General features: G+C 39.3%; 2 long non-coding RNA genes across 2 annotated transcripts; both read right to left on the reverse strand.

Moving 5' to 3' along the window:
• Positions 1–1,245: 1,245 nt before the first annotated feature.
• Positions 1,246–5,964, reverse strand: LOC130469036 (uncharacterized). The gene is made up of 4 exons (XR_008929412.1): positions 5,723–5,964; positions 4,599–4,703; positions 3,719–3,865; positions 1,246–1,520 (listed from the first exon to the last, which is right to left on the reverse strand). It is a non-coding gene; the product is annotated as an uncharacterized lncRNA (long non-coding RNA).
• A 7,232-nt stretch (positions 5,965–13,196) lies between these two features.
• On the reverse strand, positions 13,197–15,515 carry LOC130469037 (uncharacterized). Its single transcript, XR_008929413.1, has 3 exons — positions 15,022–15,515; positions 14,454–14,528; positions 13,197–13,434 (listed from the first exon to the last, which is right to left on the reverse strand). It is a non-coding gene; the product is annotated as an uncharacterized lncRNA (long non-coding RNA).
• Between the last annotated feature and the right edge of the window lie 872 nt (positions 15,516–16,387).

The following is a 16,387-nucleotide window of genomic DNA, read 5'->3' on the forward strand; positions in this document are numbered from 1 at the left end:
GGTATTCATACTCTTTTGTAGATACGGGTAGTCAGCTGCCTCTGGGACCTCCTATGGGTAGCTATGGTGGTATGGGTGGATCGCCATCTTTGAGTGCCGGCTACATGATGTCGATCATGGCTCAGTGGCAGGAGTATGAGAGGTTGCGCTTCTTCGAGGAGATGGAGATGCGGCCCAGATTTGCTGCGGCCCAATAGTCGTATCAGTTCTTTTCCCGTCAGCAGGAACCTCATAAGTTTCCTAGTACACTTCCTATTTCGAAGCTGGAGCATGCTACCCTGGGGATAGAGTTTGACCGAGATTTAGAGCGATACATGAGCTAAAACAGGGGCAAGGGACCTGCTGAGACCGTGGTTGTAGCTGATGATGATTCGAACTGATCCTGCATGGTAGCGAGATCTAGCTTTTTCTTGGATAGGCTGTTTTGTATGTGGGATTCTTGTACGGATATTTATATTTTTGTACTTGTATGGATATTTGAAGGTTTTTACTTGAATTTTGTACTTGTATGGTTTTGAAATTTGGATTTTGTATTTGTATGGTTAAATTTTGTATGGTTTTGAAATTTTGCAGGTTTTGGACATGTTACTGCATGTTTTTGCATGGTTTGAATTGAACTGGTATGCGTTGCGTGTGCATTATTGAAATTTGTGGCTAAATGTATGCATGCAAAAAAGAAAAAGTTGCCCATTTTTTCGGGTGTATATACCCACTACAAGCACCCACTTTGGCTGAGGTTTTTTGGTTAGAAAAAGCGCAAGTCAAAGTATATTCAACTTTTTCTTATGCATAGGATGACTCGACTTAGGACACCAATCTAGGACTAGAATGCTTAAATTTTGGACAAATAACCCGCAATTGCCCCGGGTGCTGATTTGAATTGCTTGAATTTGCGCGACAACACTAGAGGAAAAAACCTTATAGGTTGCCCTTAAAATAGGCTTATAGGTTGCCAATTGCAAGGGCAACATATGGAGGGGTCACTTTTGTGAAATTATCAAAGGTTGCCCTTAACAAGGGCAACTTATAATCTTATAAGTTGCCCAACTTATAAGTTGCCCTTGTCGCATAGAAGGGCAACTTATAAGCTTTACATAAGTTGCTCTTGTTTGAAACAAGGGCAACTTATAAGCTGCACATAAGTTGCTCTTGTTGCAAACAAGGGCAACTTTTGAGTTTTTTTTTTTTTTTTTTAAAAAAAATCTGCAATATAATTCCTGATATTTTGCAATATAAAATTCTGCATTATAATTTATAGAATACTGTTTCACCAAACATCATCTTGACATTCCTCAAAAATGATATAAATTTCAAATTTTCAATAATATTTCCGAATTAATTCAAATGTAATTAATTAAATCGATAAATAACAAAATAATGTAAGAGCCACGAATAACTACAAGCCTGCTCTAATTATTACACTGAGGGTAGTTCAAATCGTTGAAGTAAGTAGCCCACTTGTCTCGAACTTCATCCAACTCCTCTTTGGTGAAGGGCCCCTCCCTTGGAGTTGTGAAAACCTTTAAAAGAACAACGTACATGCAAACCAATAAATTAAATTAAGTTTCATATGCGAAAGCAGAAATTATATTGGTCGCGAAAACAACTTTCTGAGTGTACTAAGATTCATTTCAAGTTCTTTATGCACATCTAAGGCTCACTTAGCTCGATATAGATCATAATTGGCCAAAAATGGCATTTTCGATCCCAAATATCAAAAAATGAACCTAAGTACACTTTTTAAATCTTTTCCATGATTTATATGATTAGTGATATGTTTATAAGACTCATTTCAAGTTCGTTATGCACGCTTATGGGTCATTTGGGTCGATATAGGTCATTTATGGCCAAATATGGCATTTTCGATCCCAACTACCAACAAACGAACTATTTCCACATTCTAACCCTTTTTCATGATTCATATGATTAGTTATATGTTTATGAAACTCATTTGAAGTTCGTTATGCAAGCCTAAGGGTCATTTGGGTCGATATAGGCCATTTATGGCAAAAAATGTCATTTTCGAAACCAACTACCAACAAACAAACCTATTTCCACATTCTAACCCTTTTTCATGATTCATATGATTAGTTATATGATTATAAGACTTATTTCATGTTCTTTATGCACGCCTATGGGTCATTTGGGTCAATATAGGTCATTTATGGCTAAAAATGGCATTTTCGAACCCAACTACCAACAAACGAACCTATTTCCATATTCTAAACATTTTTCATCATTTATATGATTAGTCATATGTTTATAAGACTCATTTCAAGTTCGTTATGCACACCTAAGGGTCAATTGGGTCGATATAGGTCATTTATGGCAAAAAATGGCATTTTCGATACCAACTACCAACAAACGAACTTATATCCACATTCTAAACCTTTTTCATGATTTATATGATTAGTTATATGATTATAAGACTCATTTCAAGTTCATTATGCACGCCTAAGGGTCATTTAGGTCGATATAGGTCATTTATGGCCAAAAATGGCATTTTCAATCCCAATTACCAACAAACGAACCTATTTCCATATTCTAAACGTTTTCATGATTCATATGATTAGTCATATGATTATAAGACTCATTTCTTGTTCGTTATCCACGCCTATGGGTCATTTGGGTCGATATAGGTCATTTATGGCCCAAAATGGCATTTTCAATCCCAACTACCAACAAACTAACCTATTTCCATATTCTAAACGTTTTTCATGATTCATATGATTATTTATATGTTTATTAAACTCATTTCAAGTTCGTTATGCACGCCTATGGGTAATTTGGGTCGATATAGGTCATTTATAGCCCAAAATGGCATTTTCGATCCCAACTACCAACAAATGAACCTAATGACACTTTCTAAATCTTTTTATGTTTCATATGCTTAGTTAGAGTTTTACTAAGATTCATTTCAAGTTCTTTATGCACACATAAGGCCTATTTGGGACGATATAGGTCATATTTGGCCCAAAATGACATTTTTGACGGTTCATGCCAATTATAGGCGAATAGTTAACATGTATAGTCCCGAGCATATATTCCCGAGCCTTTTCATTAAAAGACAGCAATATTACATCTAATATTTGAACAGATCAGAAACTGATCAGAAACTGATCAGTTCAGCTGCAGATCAGCAACAGCAGATCAGCAGCTGAACTGATCAGTTTCGCATCTGTTCAGTTGCAGATCAGCAGCAGCAGATCAGCTGCTGAACAGATCATAAACTGATCAGTTCAGCTGCAGATCAGCAGCTGAACTGATCAGTTTCTGATCTATTCAGCAGCTGATCTGCTGCTGCTGATTTGCAACTGTGCAGATCAGAAACTGATCTGTTCATCTATGCAGATCAGAAACTGATCTGTTGTGACAGGCCTTTGGTCCATTGTCAAATTTCTCATTGCGATATTATTTTTGCTCGTTTGCTCATTTTTAGAGCTACAAATGAGTTATTAACATTAGTTGTATCTTGCAACACACATTAACGCATAAAATTCACATGAGAAGCATTCCGATATCAATAATATTCCGATAGCGCAAAGAAAAATGAAGAACATATGAAAATAAACAAGAGAAACCACATAGTTCAGGAAAAAAGAAAAAGTCCCTGAGAACTTTAAATATTTGGAGAAATGAAAATGGGAAAACACATGCTCAAGCATGTCATTGACAACAAAACTATTTTCTGTTCTACAGGGAGGGGAGGATTACTAACCTTTGAACAAAGGCAAGAAGAGTCTGATGCCAGATCACTGGCATAACCCTTGAGTCTTCTACAAATCTCATGAAATGAGCAACCAAAGCATCCAGCACCCGATAAGGCAAAGCATACTTTTTGTCAATAAAAATCTTGATTATATAGCTGCATTGAGGATCCAGATCAAAGTTTATGTTAGACAATTTCTCAAGTCCAATGAATTTCTACATTTTTGTGGGCTGAGGTCACCTTAATCAATGTGTGAGAAGCAAAAGAGGAAATAAGTATAGTTTCATTATAAGGAATTTAGATCCATGACCTTCTTTACATAAATACAAAAATGATATTCGAGGGTCAAATAAATGCTTGCAGTAGTATTCTGTACATCAACATTATAGTTGGCAGTGATGACATCTGAATGTAGTTAACTTCAGTACAGATACACTTTAAAAAATCCTTTGCATATGTAAGCACAATCCATATGTACAGATACAATTAACTTGACTATCAGTACAGATAAGCCTTTGCATATGTAAGCAATCCATAGAGTGTGATTGACACAGACACTTCAAATTATAGTTGACTTCAGTACAGATACATACATATGTTATTCATGCACTTGTACAAGCCTTACATGATCCCATTTTCAGTTCAATTCCCAAAAATCACGAACTATGCAAAATAAATTTCAAACAGCTGGTGCACAATATCAGATTCCAATCACAAACAACCGGTCAACAGTTCACCCCCCCCCCCCCCCCCAAACCCCAACCTCACTTTACACTCTCCTATTCTCCATCCTCCAAATTGATCAAGTCGAGAGTAATTCACTAAAACACCAAGATTTTAAAATATATAACACAACTCAGCTGATTAGAGAATTCCAAAATGAACATACTTCAAGTTGGCAGTGATGACATCTAAATCTCGTCCTCGAATAAATTCTCTGAAGGTTCTAAAACATGATTAGAATCTCGCCTCAGACGTTCGAAAGAACTTGCTTCTGTAAGAAGTGTAGACATTAAAACAGTTTAAAGACAACAAAAGCATGACACCCTTTTCTTTCAAAATCAAGCTAGATGATCATTATTTCGCAGATAAGCATCTATTCATATTTGTATATTCCCCTAAAAACGACGATGGCAGTTACAAAGGTCCTCACCTTGACAAAGGCTTCTTTCCATTAGAAAAATAACACCCCCCCCCCCAACACCCACACACATAGAAGGGGAGAAAAGGGGAAATTCTCAAAAGTGTTATATTGCACCTAAAGTGATAAATTCCTAATAGTTTCAGGTTGAAGCATCTTAACTGCATAGAGATTTAGCACTTGATAGCAAGATAAACAACAGAACAATATAAGTATGATAATGACATTTGGTGGCAGTAAAGATACGCATTGTGATTAAACTATTGATCTATGTGACTCACGTCGTTTTACCTAAAGAAACAGTTCATTCTCTCTATGAACCAAAATCATTGAAACTTATAATAAAAACCCGAGTTTGACACTTGGACAAATATTTATGTCTACTATGAGTTCCAGAGTCCAATTGACATAGTTATTGATGAAGAAATTGAGGATGTAGCAAACCAAAAAATCGAGCATGGAACAAACAGAAAGACATGAATGGGAACAAAAACAGCAGCAAGGGAAACAACGGGTGAAGAAAACAAAATAAGAGTGTGGTAAAGTGATAACATGAGCTAATCATATGAAAACTGAACTCTTATCTTGGTAATTCATTAATTCTATTTCAAATCAAAGTTCTCAATGCATTCCGTTTCTACTCGAACTCTAGATTCAACTCTACTCCAATAAAATAACCTGAATCTGCTTCACTGGATAATTTCTATGGTTTTAATATCAATGTAATTCAATTATCATATAATCTAGGGATAAAATTCACATAGGCCATTAAATTAACCAAATAATAAGGCAAACCTAGAATTACCCTATTCTGAAATCAACCAAAAGAAATAATTTTTAAAATAAACAAAAACATTGAGATAAACCCTAACCTTGTGATAGGGGAAGAACTAAGAGGAAGGGGATGTAAAATTTCGTCACAGGTGGAGGAGGTGCACACTGGTGGTAGTAGTGGTAGAGAATTGAACTTCGCAAACGAGGGTGGGGTGAGCAGAAGTAGCCCGAATTGGTGGGGTGAGCAGAAGCAACACGCAGAATGGGTGGCGGTGGTGGTGGTGGTGGTGGTGAGAATAAGCAGGAGCACGCACTTGTGGTGGTGGTTGCGGTGGTGGTATGTCGCTAGACCTGTCAAACGGGTCGGTCGGGTCGGATTGTAAAAAATTATTTTCGGGTTCGGGTTAGATCGGGTCGGTCACTTTCGGGTTCGGGTTTACAAATGCTTGTTCAAGACCCAGAACTTTCGGGTTCGGGTCGACCCAACGGGTTGAGAGATTTTAAAACGCGCATTATATTTTCATTAATTTAGGTGATAAATATACAAAATATGGGCACAAATTAACAAATTTTCCTACATAAGTTTATATTTAGTCAAATTCAACCATAAATGGCGTATAGTTCAAATTAAAATCATATTACACACAATAATAGTAAAAACAGCGTGTTTATTATGCTTAAATTTTCTCATAATCGCATTTATTACTATAAATACAACGATTTTCAATCGGTCGGGTCCAAAACGGGTTCGGTCGGGTTTTGACCCATTACTTTTCGGGTTGCTCGGGTTCGGATAAAATCGGGTTACGGGTCACAAAATCTTGTTCAGGACCCAGTATTTTTGGGTCGGGTTCGGATCGGTTTTCGGGTCGGGTCGATTTTTGACAGGTCTATATGTCGCCGATCGGTGGGGTTTGGGGGGAGAATCGTGAGTGGGTGCAAAGGGGGGAGCAGCAAGAACAATGGGGAAGCAACAGGAAGTAACTCAAAAGTTGCGCTTCCCTTAAACGAGGAGGGAAAATTTTCTTTTTATTTTTTTATTTTATGTTTTTGTCAATTAAAGGATGCCCTTGTTAAACAAGGGCCACCTTTAAGTAGCCACTTTTAAGGAATTTTCTACTAGTGCAAATCACTGACCTGATTCCTTTGCACTATGCATTGAAAACAGGCGTGATTGATGCCATAAAGTTGGAGGTTGAGACTGTACTTCTGGCAGGCCTTGCGCCTGGCGCCTGCCCTGCGCCTCGCGCTGGTGGTACTTTCAAGTACCACCATAAATGTTGACTCTTGTATAAATAGATTGCTTTGCAAATGAGTTCTTTGCACCTCTACCTCTTGTTCTGATTCTCTTTCTACTTCTTCTTTGAAAAAAAAAAGTCTCTTTCTTTTGAAAATGCCTTGAACTCATGGCTTGGTTCGTTAGGCTATGTGTCACGGTCCGAATGTTTTGACACCGGATCCGTGCGGCGCCCTCTTGCCTATTGGCGGCAAGGAGGCAAGCCTTGTGCGGAATAAGTGTCTTGTGACTCGTAGGGGCACGAGTTAGCGTCTGATTTTGAAAGGGCACTCTTGCCTATTGGCGACAAGAGCGAGGGTCGAACGGGGCGCTTGTGTGCGCACAGCAGGCACAAGCCGGACCGTCGACGAGAGTGTATCTGTTTTGAGGGACTTTGATGGGTCTTGGAAAGCTTAAAAGCATGCGCCAACACAATATCTATAAAGGCTAGCAACAACACATGAATTAAGCAAAGGAAACTTTTGATGAGAGGTATTGGTTCATACGCCAGATAGAGGTTTATTTTGAATTAGCTAAAACTTGCCACTGAACATTGGATTTACAGTAACATAATAATTCTCCGTAAAGCCTAGAAAACTATTTGAAAGATCTTAGAAAACAATAGAAAGGAGAAATACAAGTAAAGGAAGGTTGGATTCTAACATCCTCCCCCACTTAAGCTGTCGACGCCCTCGTCGACTTACAAGAGTTACAAAAGATGAAAGAAAAAGCTCATATTCTAAACTCTGTAGTCTTCTCTGTGCCGTTGGTTGATGACGGTTGCTAGAGTCTTCTTGAATCTTGTTGTGTCTTGATATGCTGGTGAATCTTGTGAATCCAAGTCTTCCTTGTTTTTGGTTTCTGGATCAGAGCGGCTTGGCTTGAGCTTGTATCTTGTTTCTTGTTTCTGATGCGAGGGGGTATCTGGGATGTCGCCTTTCTAAGTGGCTCCATCACTCGCATTGCCGAAAGGAACCGGCCCTTCTCTTTTGTCTTTGTCGGGGTACCTGTACTTCGAACTAGACAAGTTTGTCCACCTGCTACAAGCAAAGAATTCAAGTAGGCATTACAACTGCTTTGCTGGAGCGGAGGAACTCCAATCCAAGTACAAGGTTGAAGTCGTCCATGTTGACGACAGTGAAGTTCATTTTTCCTTCCCAGTCTCCCAACTTTGCTTCCACCTGTTCTGCCACACCGAGAATCGGCTTGGCTTTGGAGTTGACGGATTTCATGCTACCGCTTCCTTTCTTGAGCACTAACCCCAATCTTCGGGCTTCTGCTTCGGTCACAAAGTTGTGAGAGGCATCAGTGTCTACCATGGTTCGAGCATTCCTCCCATTTACCACGAGGTCCACATACATCATGTTTGTGGATTCCTCTCTTATCTTCGGGGCCTCTTTCCCCATTGCATACATCATGTAGACGGAACTCATTCTGCGGGGTTTGTCGTCCTCATTGCATGCTTCTTCTTCTGTCTCTTTTGGGGTTTCCTCCACGAAATTGGCCGACAACTTCCTATGTAGGTTGTCGATCTCCCCTTTGTGTTTGCACTCCCACCATTTGTGTGGGCCTCGACATAGCAAACAGTTAAGTCTACTAATGTTTCCCGAGGGCGTGCTGATCTTGGATTCCTTTATTGATACAGAAGGTGATGACCAGGATTTCTATGAATCTCCTCCCCAATTTCCTTTCTTGAATCCCCCGACTGAGCTGGACGACACCCTTGAGTCACTTCTCGCACTCTTGGGTGAGCTTGGAGTCGGGCCCTCCGAGCTTGTAGGCGTCCCCCTTGTTCCTTCTTGGGAGCGATGACCCCTTCCTGCGGAGTAGTCCATCAATCGATCTGCAGCAGTCATAGCGGCCGAAAGCGTGTCCACTTTTGCCCTCAATACTTCACGTTGCACCCATTCTTATAGCCCGTGAGCAAAGTTGAACAACCGATGTTTCTCATTCATGTCTCGGATGTCCAACTTTAAGGCCGAGTATTCCTTCACATAGTCGCGTATGGAGCCCCTGTGGCGGATCTCCTGTAGCTTCATTCTTGCAACAAACTCGGTGTTTTCGGGATAGAATTGATCTTTGAATTCCTTCTTGAACTCTTCCCAGGTGTCTATCTTTATTTTCCCCTCTTCAATGTCGGCGTGTTTGGTGCGTCACCACAGCTTCGCATCATCCGACAAATGCATGGTCGCGGTATCCACCTTTAGATTGTCACTCAGTTGACAAATTCTGAAATACTGCTCCATGTCGAAGAGGAAGTTATAAACTTCCTTCGAGTCTCTAGCCCCACTGTAATCTCGAGGCTTTGGAGGTTTGATCTTCATCGCACCACCTCCACTCGAGTCCGTCCTTGCAGCGCGCATCAGTGTCACGCATTTGTCTTGGGCATCTTCAGCTTTCTTCTGGACAAAGTTGAGTTGTTCCTGAAGCGCTTCTTTCTCTTGCATGAGCTCATCGACCGCACCCTCGACTCTTTCTATCTCTTTGGCTTGGAAATCACGATTTCCTCGAGTCGGGTCCAGCTCTCTAACTTGCCTTCTAGCCAGGCTAGTCTTTCTTTGATCGTTTCCATCTCTTTCTTCCTTGGGTCTTTCGGGGCCTAGGTCGAGCCTTGGCTCTGATACCAACTGTCAAGGTCCGAATGTTTTGACACCGGATCCGTGTGGCGCCCTCTTGCCTATTGGAGGCAAGGAGGCAAGCCTTGTGCGGAATGGGGCGCTTGTGTGCGCACAAGCGGGACCGTCGACGAGAGTGTATCTGTTTTGAGGGACTTTGATGGGTCTTGGAAATCTTAAAAGCATTCGACATCACAATATCTATAAAGTCTAGCAACAACACATGAATTAAGCAAATGCAACTTCTGATGAGAGGTATTGGTTCATACCCTCATAGAGGTTTATTTTGAATTAGCTAAAACTTGCCAGTGAACACTGGAATTACAGTAACATAATAATTCTCCCTAAATCTAAGAAAACTATTAGAAAGATCTTAGAAAGCAATAGAAAGGAGAAATACAAGTAAAGGAAGGTTGGATTCTAACATCATGCATCTTGGAGTACTTGTCTCTTTCCGGTTTATAAAGCTTGATTTGCACTTTTTTCATGCTGATTTGGAGGCTTGGGATCCAGTGAGTCATGTTTTCCGCTTTGGAACCAACGAGGTATGTCCCCTCCCTAAAGAGTTTTGTGCTATACTTGGCTGTTCCCTTATGGTAGAGTCTTGCTTGCCGAATGTTGAAGACCACTTCTTTTCAACTTTTGAAAGGTACTTGGGTCTTGATCCCCCACTCTTGAGTGCCATTGTTTATGGGCGAGGGTGGATTTTTCCCTCTTTGTTGCTCATTTTCTAGAATAGACATCCCCAAGGTCTGTCGCTTGAGGGCCTTGAATTTTTGCATCTTTGCACGTTTCCTCTTTTCGAGACATGGGCTTGGCAATGGAGGTACCACCATAATGGAGATTGTAGAGAAGTTTGCTTGTGGAAATGACCCAGTGTCGATTCTAATTGGCGAGACACTGCTGGGCCTTGATATGCTGAAATAAGACCCATCTTCCATTCTTTCGGGAAGCCCGGTGCTACTTCAAGTAAGTATGTGAAGTTTCTTGTATATTGAAATTTTTACTTGTATTTAGAACATTGGATATTGAAATGCTTTTGTATTTTCTCTAAGGACTGGCTTATTGAGAAGCTCATGTTAGTGGCACCACCAGAAAACCTGGCAAGCTATAATAGAAATAGTTTCACTGTGCGACCCATGCTGTATGGCCGGCTTTCTTTGAATGAGTAGATCTGCGTTCTCTTGGAGATTGGATCCTCCATTAGGTGGGTAATTCCATGGTAGGGAATTGCTTCTATGAGGCATGCACCTGGTTCTTCTATTTTGAGGGTGCCTAGCCTTTCTGCATTAGTCTTCTACTCCCCTGCTCGAGTGATGAGACAATATGGCTTGAGGCAAGTGATTCCAGATTGTGCTATGGAGCATCAGAAGCATATTATACTGAATACTGACCGTCTTGCACGGTGGAGGAGGTATTGGATTGCCAAACCTTTTTTGAATATTCAATTCCAGCCCGAGCTTGCTACTCTGTCTACGGGGTATGTTGTATGGATGAAAGGTCCAAGCCAGAGAGACGCTTCTCTCTCAGAGTCTGTGAGAGTCAGAGGTTATAAGTCTAGACATCCTGCATCAACTTCTTATGAGGAGAGTGATGAGATCTTGGCCCATTCGGTGCTTGACCGTTCCAGATCCAGAGGAGGTTCATCATCATCTCGCCTTGGAAAGTTTGCTAGTTTCTTCTCCCGCCGCTTGGGCAAGGGGAAGATGGATGAATGATTGCAAGAAGGGAAAGGGGATAGTACTCAAGGAGCTAAGGCTCGAGAGCATAGTCTCCTAACCCCAGAACTTTGTAGGCTTGAAGTGTTTGGAAATTGTATTTGTAGGAAATGTGTTTAGGAGTGTGTTTAGAAATGTGTTTAGAAATGTGTTTGGTGGAAGTGAAAAGGCTTGAAATGACTTTGCTTCACTTAATTTCGACCTTGTAATCGAATTAGCTTGAATTAAGGCCTTATAACCGTTTGAATAAGAGTCATTTGTGTCATATTCCGCTTGAACATGCTTTTTATTTGCACATTTGGAATGAGAACAACAACAATAATTGAACTTTGATTTTTGAATTTTGATTTGACTTTTAGGATGCCCTTAATTAAGGAAACTTGAATTTTTTTTAATATTAAGGTGGTCGGGTGTGAGGGGGTCGAAAAACACGACCGGACGCCTCTAAAAATGTGTACGACCAGCACGACTTTTCCCCTCTGGATGTGGCAAGCATATTAAGTAAATAGGAACTACTGTGGGCGTTAGCCTCTTTTTACTAGTCTATAGGAGTCGCCATTCAGTTTAAGAAAATTGACAAAATCCAGTTATTATGATATGCTTGGAGTGCAAACATATTTGATTCACAACGGCCATAGGTTCCCTTGTGATCCCTGGTGTGGAGATCCCTCAACGTGCATCTAGCGGAGAAGATATTGAGAATTCGGGGGACGTTTACTAATACAGGGAGTGCCCGGCATTAGCCCACGCGGCGCGGTCCTTACTAGTTCAATTGTGACGACTATGAGACTTGCGTTATGCTACATTACTACTATGGATTGATTTTAATGCACAAATAATACTAAACAGATGTCAAAACGTTGATTTAGGTTAATTCAAGGTGCGTAACAATAAACCGGTTTGTCTAAGTGTTATCTGATTTAGGCGTGAGCAATATAACATATTAAAGTGAACAGATTAATATGTTGACGAAACCTGTAAAATATAGATTCAGGTTACAGTAAAGCGTAGGCTTTACTGCGATTCTCAGGAACACCTACCACTTGACTTTACTAGCTTTCCGTTTGGCTTTAGAACTTTTCGATGACTGACTGACTGTGGGACGGGATTCATCCAGAGTTTTTGTATGTTTTAGGCTTAGGAATTGGGTTGGGATTTCAGCAGCACTTCGGCAGTATTCGGACTATTCAGGTGATCGTGCGGGCAGTGTCTGCTTAACAGAGTGTTAAATGCGGCAGACACACGAATACGGGTCAGAGAGAAGCTTCAGTCAATACTCAAGATTAGGGTTTAGGGTTAGGAATGTGTGTTATTTTCTGGAATTTAGAGCCCCTATTTATAGTAAAATAGGCCATAATAAGATAAATCGTCGAAACGTGAGTTTTTCGACTGAGATATGTGCAACGCTAGAAATTTCCAGCGCTTGGATCAGGAGCGCTGTTAAGTTTTAGCGCTTCACATTCTCAGCGCCAGATGTGTTTTTATGTGACACCCCGACAATTCTCCTTTTTCTAAAATAACCCTTTTTATAAATATAACTATAGAGAATTATCAAAGTATTATCGCCTGTGTGAAAACGTAACGGCTTATTCAGAATTTTGCAGCGGAAAACATAAAACTAACTTTTAGGTTTATAAATAATCGATTACAGATTTAATCCCAAAAACCAATCAACGAAAATAAGGAAATGTAAATAGTACGACAAGTTTAAAGTCCAAATTCACAAAACCCAAATCACTTAGCAAGACAAAATAAATACAAGCTCTCTAATCCCGATCCCAACGATGCATCATCTTCAAACCTGTAGATGGAAACTCTTATTGATCCTTAGAGACTGCTCACTAAAATGGGTCATCACAGGATCAATAAGGTGTAACACCCCGACAATTCCCTTTTTCTAAAATAACCCTTTTATAAATATAACTATAGAGAATTATCAAAGTATTATCGCTCGTGTGAAAACGTAACGGCTTATTCAGAATTTTGCAGCGGAAAACATAAAACTAACTTTTAGGTTCATAAATAACCGATTACATATTAAGTCCCAAAACCAATTAACGGAAATAAGGAAATACGAATAGTACGACAAATTTCAAATCCAAATTAACAAACCAAATCTAACTACAAGCTCTCTAATCCCGCTCCCAATGATGCATCATCTTCAAACCTGTAGATGGGCAACGCTTATTAATCCTTAGAAACTGCTCACCAAAGATGGGTCATCACAGGATCAATAAGGCATAGCCATGATCAACACACACAAACAAAGCACGTAATCAGCAAAGCTGAGTACTACATACTAAAAGCAATAATAATCCTAACATGATACTATCAAACGAACCATCCTAACATGATACTAATGAACATAAATAAGGGCAGACAAAACATGATAATTTGACGACCATACTTGACTAAACTAGGCTAGAATTATAACAATAGTATTATTTTGGTTGAAATAGACAATGGACCGAGTTGTCCATCCAGAAGTCTTCACTAAGGAAGACGAGGTACGGGCGCGACTCCGTAACCTCAGTGACCTGCGATATCGAGGAACGTTTGAATAAAAATAGAACACGGTGATCAATCCGGTCCAAGAAAAGGCCATGGGCTACCACCATGAACCCCAACTCCTGTTTGTCCGTCACTTTAGACGTGCACAGTCTAAAGCTATTGCTACTCAGTTTCACTTTACATGATTTACAAATTGAGACTCTGTTATGACTCAACAATCACATAAGGCATACAATCCACATTTGTTCACAATTTATTTTATCTTGGAATTAAGTAAGTGATCATAAAGGCATCAATCAAGACTCATTCCAATTAATCCAACCTCTCCTTTAACCATGATCAACCCCTGTATATGGGTATAAGGTTTCAACTTACTAAACAAGGTCCACATCCCTCATAAAGTGGTGAAAAGCTAAATAGGGAACAACGATCGATCGATCCAAACCAAAATATATAGAATAATCTAGTGTTCCCAACCAACATGTTTCCATCAATCATCCATACTAACATGTTATAATTCTCATAATGCAATATAGGTTCAACATGTCCATCCAACAGTATTAAACATGCAATTTCAACCTGACCAAGTTCATCAACAATATCAACATAACCAAGTTCATCAACAATCTCAACATAAACAAGTTCATCAACGATTGCAACATGGTTTCAACAAATAGCACGCATTCCAAGCACACAGGTATGTACGTACCTTGTGTAAACGAACTGATAGGCCACTTTAACACTTTCAAAAGTCGCCTAAAGAGAATTCTCCACCTAAAACAACCTAACACAACCAAAAAAGGTTCCCAATCAACTTCCAATAATTCACGGTAATAATCAAGTATTCTAAATAAATCCTAAACATATTTAGAACATTCATCAATATCCAAACTTAACTACGAAATCTCCTAGCATAGTGATTACTTCACTAATGATCACGAATTATCATAAATTCCAATATGACACGAAATTTACAATTTTCAACAATATAAAATAGTTTCAAACTACATGCTTAAAATCATAAAAATAATAACTTTCATATTTTATAATCATGATTTTAAAACTATTAAAAGCTTAAAAATTCATGCTTTAATAATTTTGAAACCCTTATTTAACAAAATTAATAAATCAGGAAATTAAATAATTCATTATGCAAAACATGAAATCTGATTTCTATATTTACATAATTAAAACCATAAATTTAAAATATGAAAAAATTAATTAAATTACCAAAACAAAATTAAAGCATTAAATAGTTTTAGGGTTAAAGAAATAACCAAAAGAGAGAAGGTAAGCTGGCCGGAGGTGGTGCAACGGCGTGGTGGTGCGGCAACAAGGGGAGAAGCTGGACGGCCGACGGTAAGGGTGGCGCTAGGCGGAGGAGTACGGCAGTGGTTGTGGTGCCTTGCACAAGAAATAAGAAGAGAAGGAGAGCGTTGCTTGTATGGAGGAGATAGGAGGTGGAGGGTGGCCGAAGGCTGGCGGCACGACAACAGCAGGTCGGTGCAGGTGCTGGTGGTGGTGGCGACGTGGTGGCAACGTGGTGGTTGCTGGCGCAATAAATAGAAATAGCCAGATAAAGTGATTGAAAAAGAATGAGAGGAAGAAAGAATGAAGCAAGACTGGGAGAACGCTGAGGTTACCGGCCGGAGGAGGAGCGCCGGTGGCGGTTGTGTGGAGGCTGCGCGGCTGCTGAAGCAAAAGGGCTTCTGTGAGTTTATTGTTCTTCACGTGAAAGGGAGAGGAGCATTACGTGATTTTGTTTCTTTCTTTTTTTGTTGTTGTTGTGTGGGTTTGTGTGTTGAGAGGAGAGAGAACAATTGGGTAATTTTTGAGGTTTATTTGTTTTGGGCTTTACTATTTGGGCTAGGATTAGAATAGAGTTTTAATGTTTGAATCCGAAACCGATTAGGATTGTTTTCCAAATTTAAACGCGTTTTCGTGATTCAAATTCTTTTCAACATAAAATTCTAAAATTATTTTTGATTGCATAAATCGTTAAAATATTTAGAATGTAATTAAATAATATAAATTAAATATATGTTAATTATATTTTTATCACTAAAATTCGTAAATTCTATTTAAATATAATTAACTATACGTTAAAATATATTAATAAAATTTATAAAATTACGGGGGATTACAATCTACCCCTCTTAAAAGAAGTTTCGTCCCGAAACTTGACACGAAGAAGTACTTGTGCCACTCATGTGCACTCTTTTGCCAACTTAAAGTTGTTTGCGTTACTTATGAACACATTTTTCTTATGCGAAGAATCTACTTACTTGCATAATCATGTAAAATTTGCTTAAAGTGAGCATAAATGCATAAAATCACCATAAAAACATGTAAAAAGCGCGAATTTCTATCCCATTCTACCCCTCTTAAAGAAAACGAGTTACACCCTCGTAACTCATCTCAGGGAATAACTTTGGATAGTTTTCCTTCAACTAATTCTGTTCCCAATACAACATTTTCACGAAAATCATTCCAGCAAGTGGACTTCTACACTTCTTTCCATGCAATTCCTCAAAACGTGACATCGTAATGCTCGCATGGTAACTATTGATGAACAAAAATTCAATCAAATCTAAATGATCTACCAACTTCTCTTCAAGGTCAATAGTACATGCTCTCAACATA

Source organism: Spinacia oleracea, chromosome 3, assembly GCF_020520425.1.
Source record: "Spinacia oleracea cultivar Varoflay chromosome 3, BTI_SOV_V1, whole genome shotgun sequence".
Taxonomy (NCBI): domain Eukaryota; kingdom Viridiplantae; phylum Streptophyta; class Magnoliopsida; order Caryophyllales; family Amaranthaceae; genus Spinacia; species Spinacia oleracea.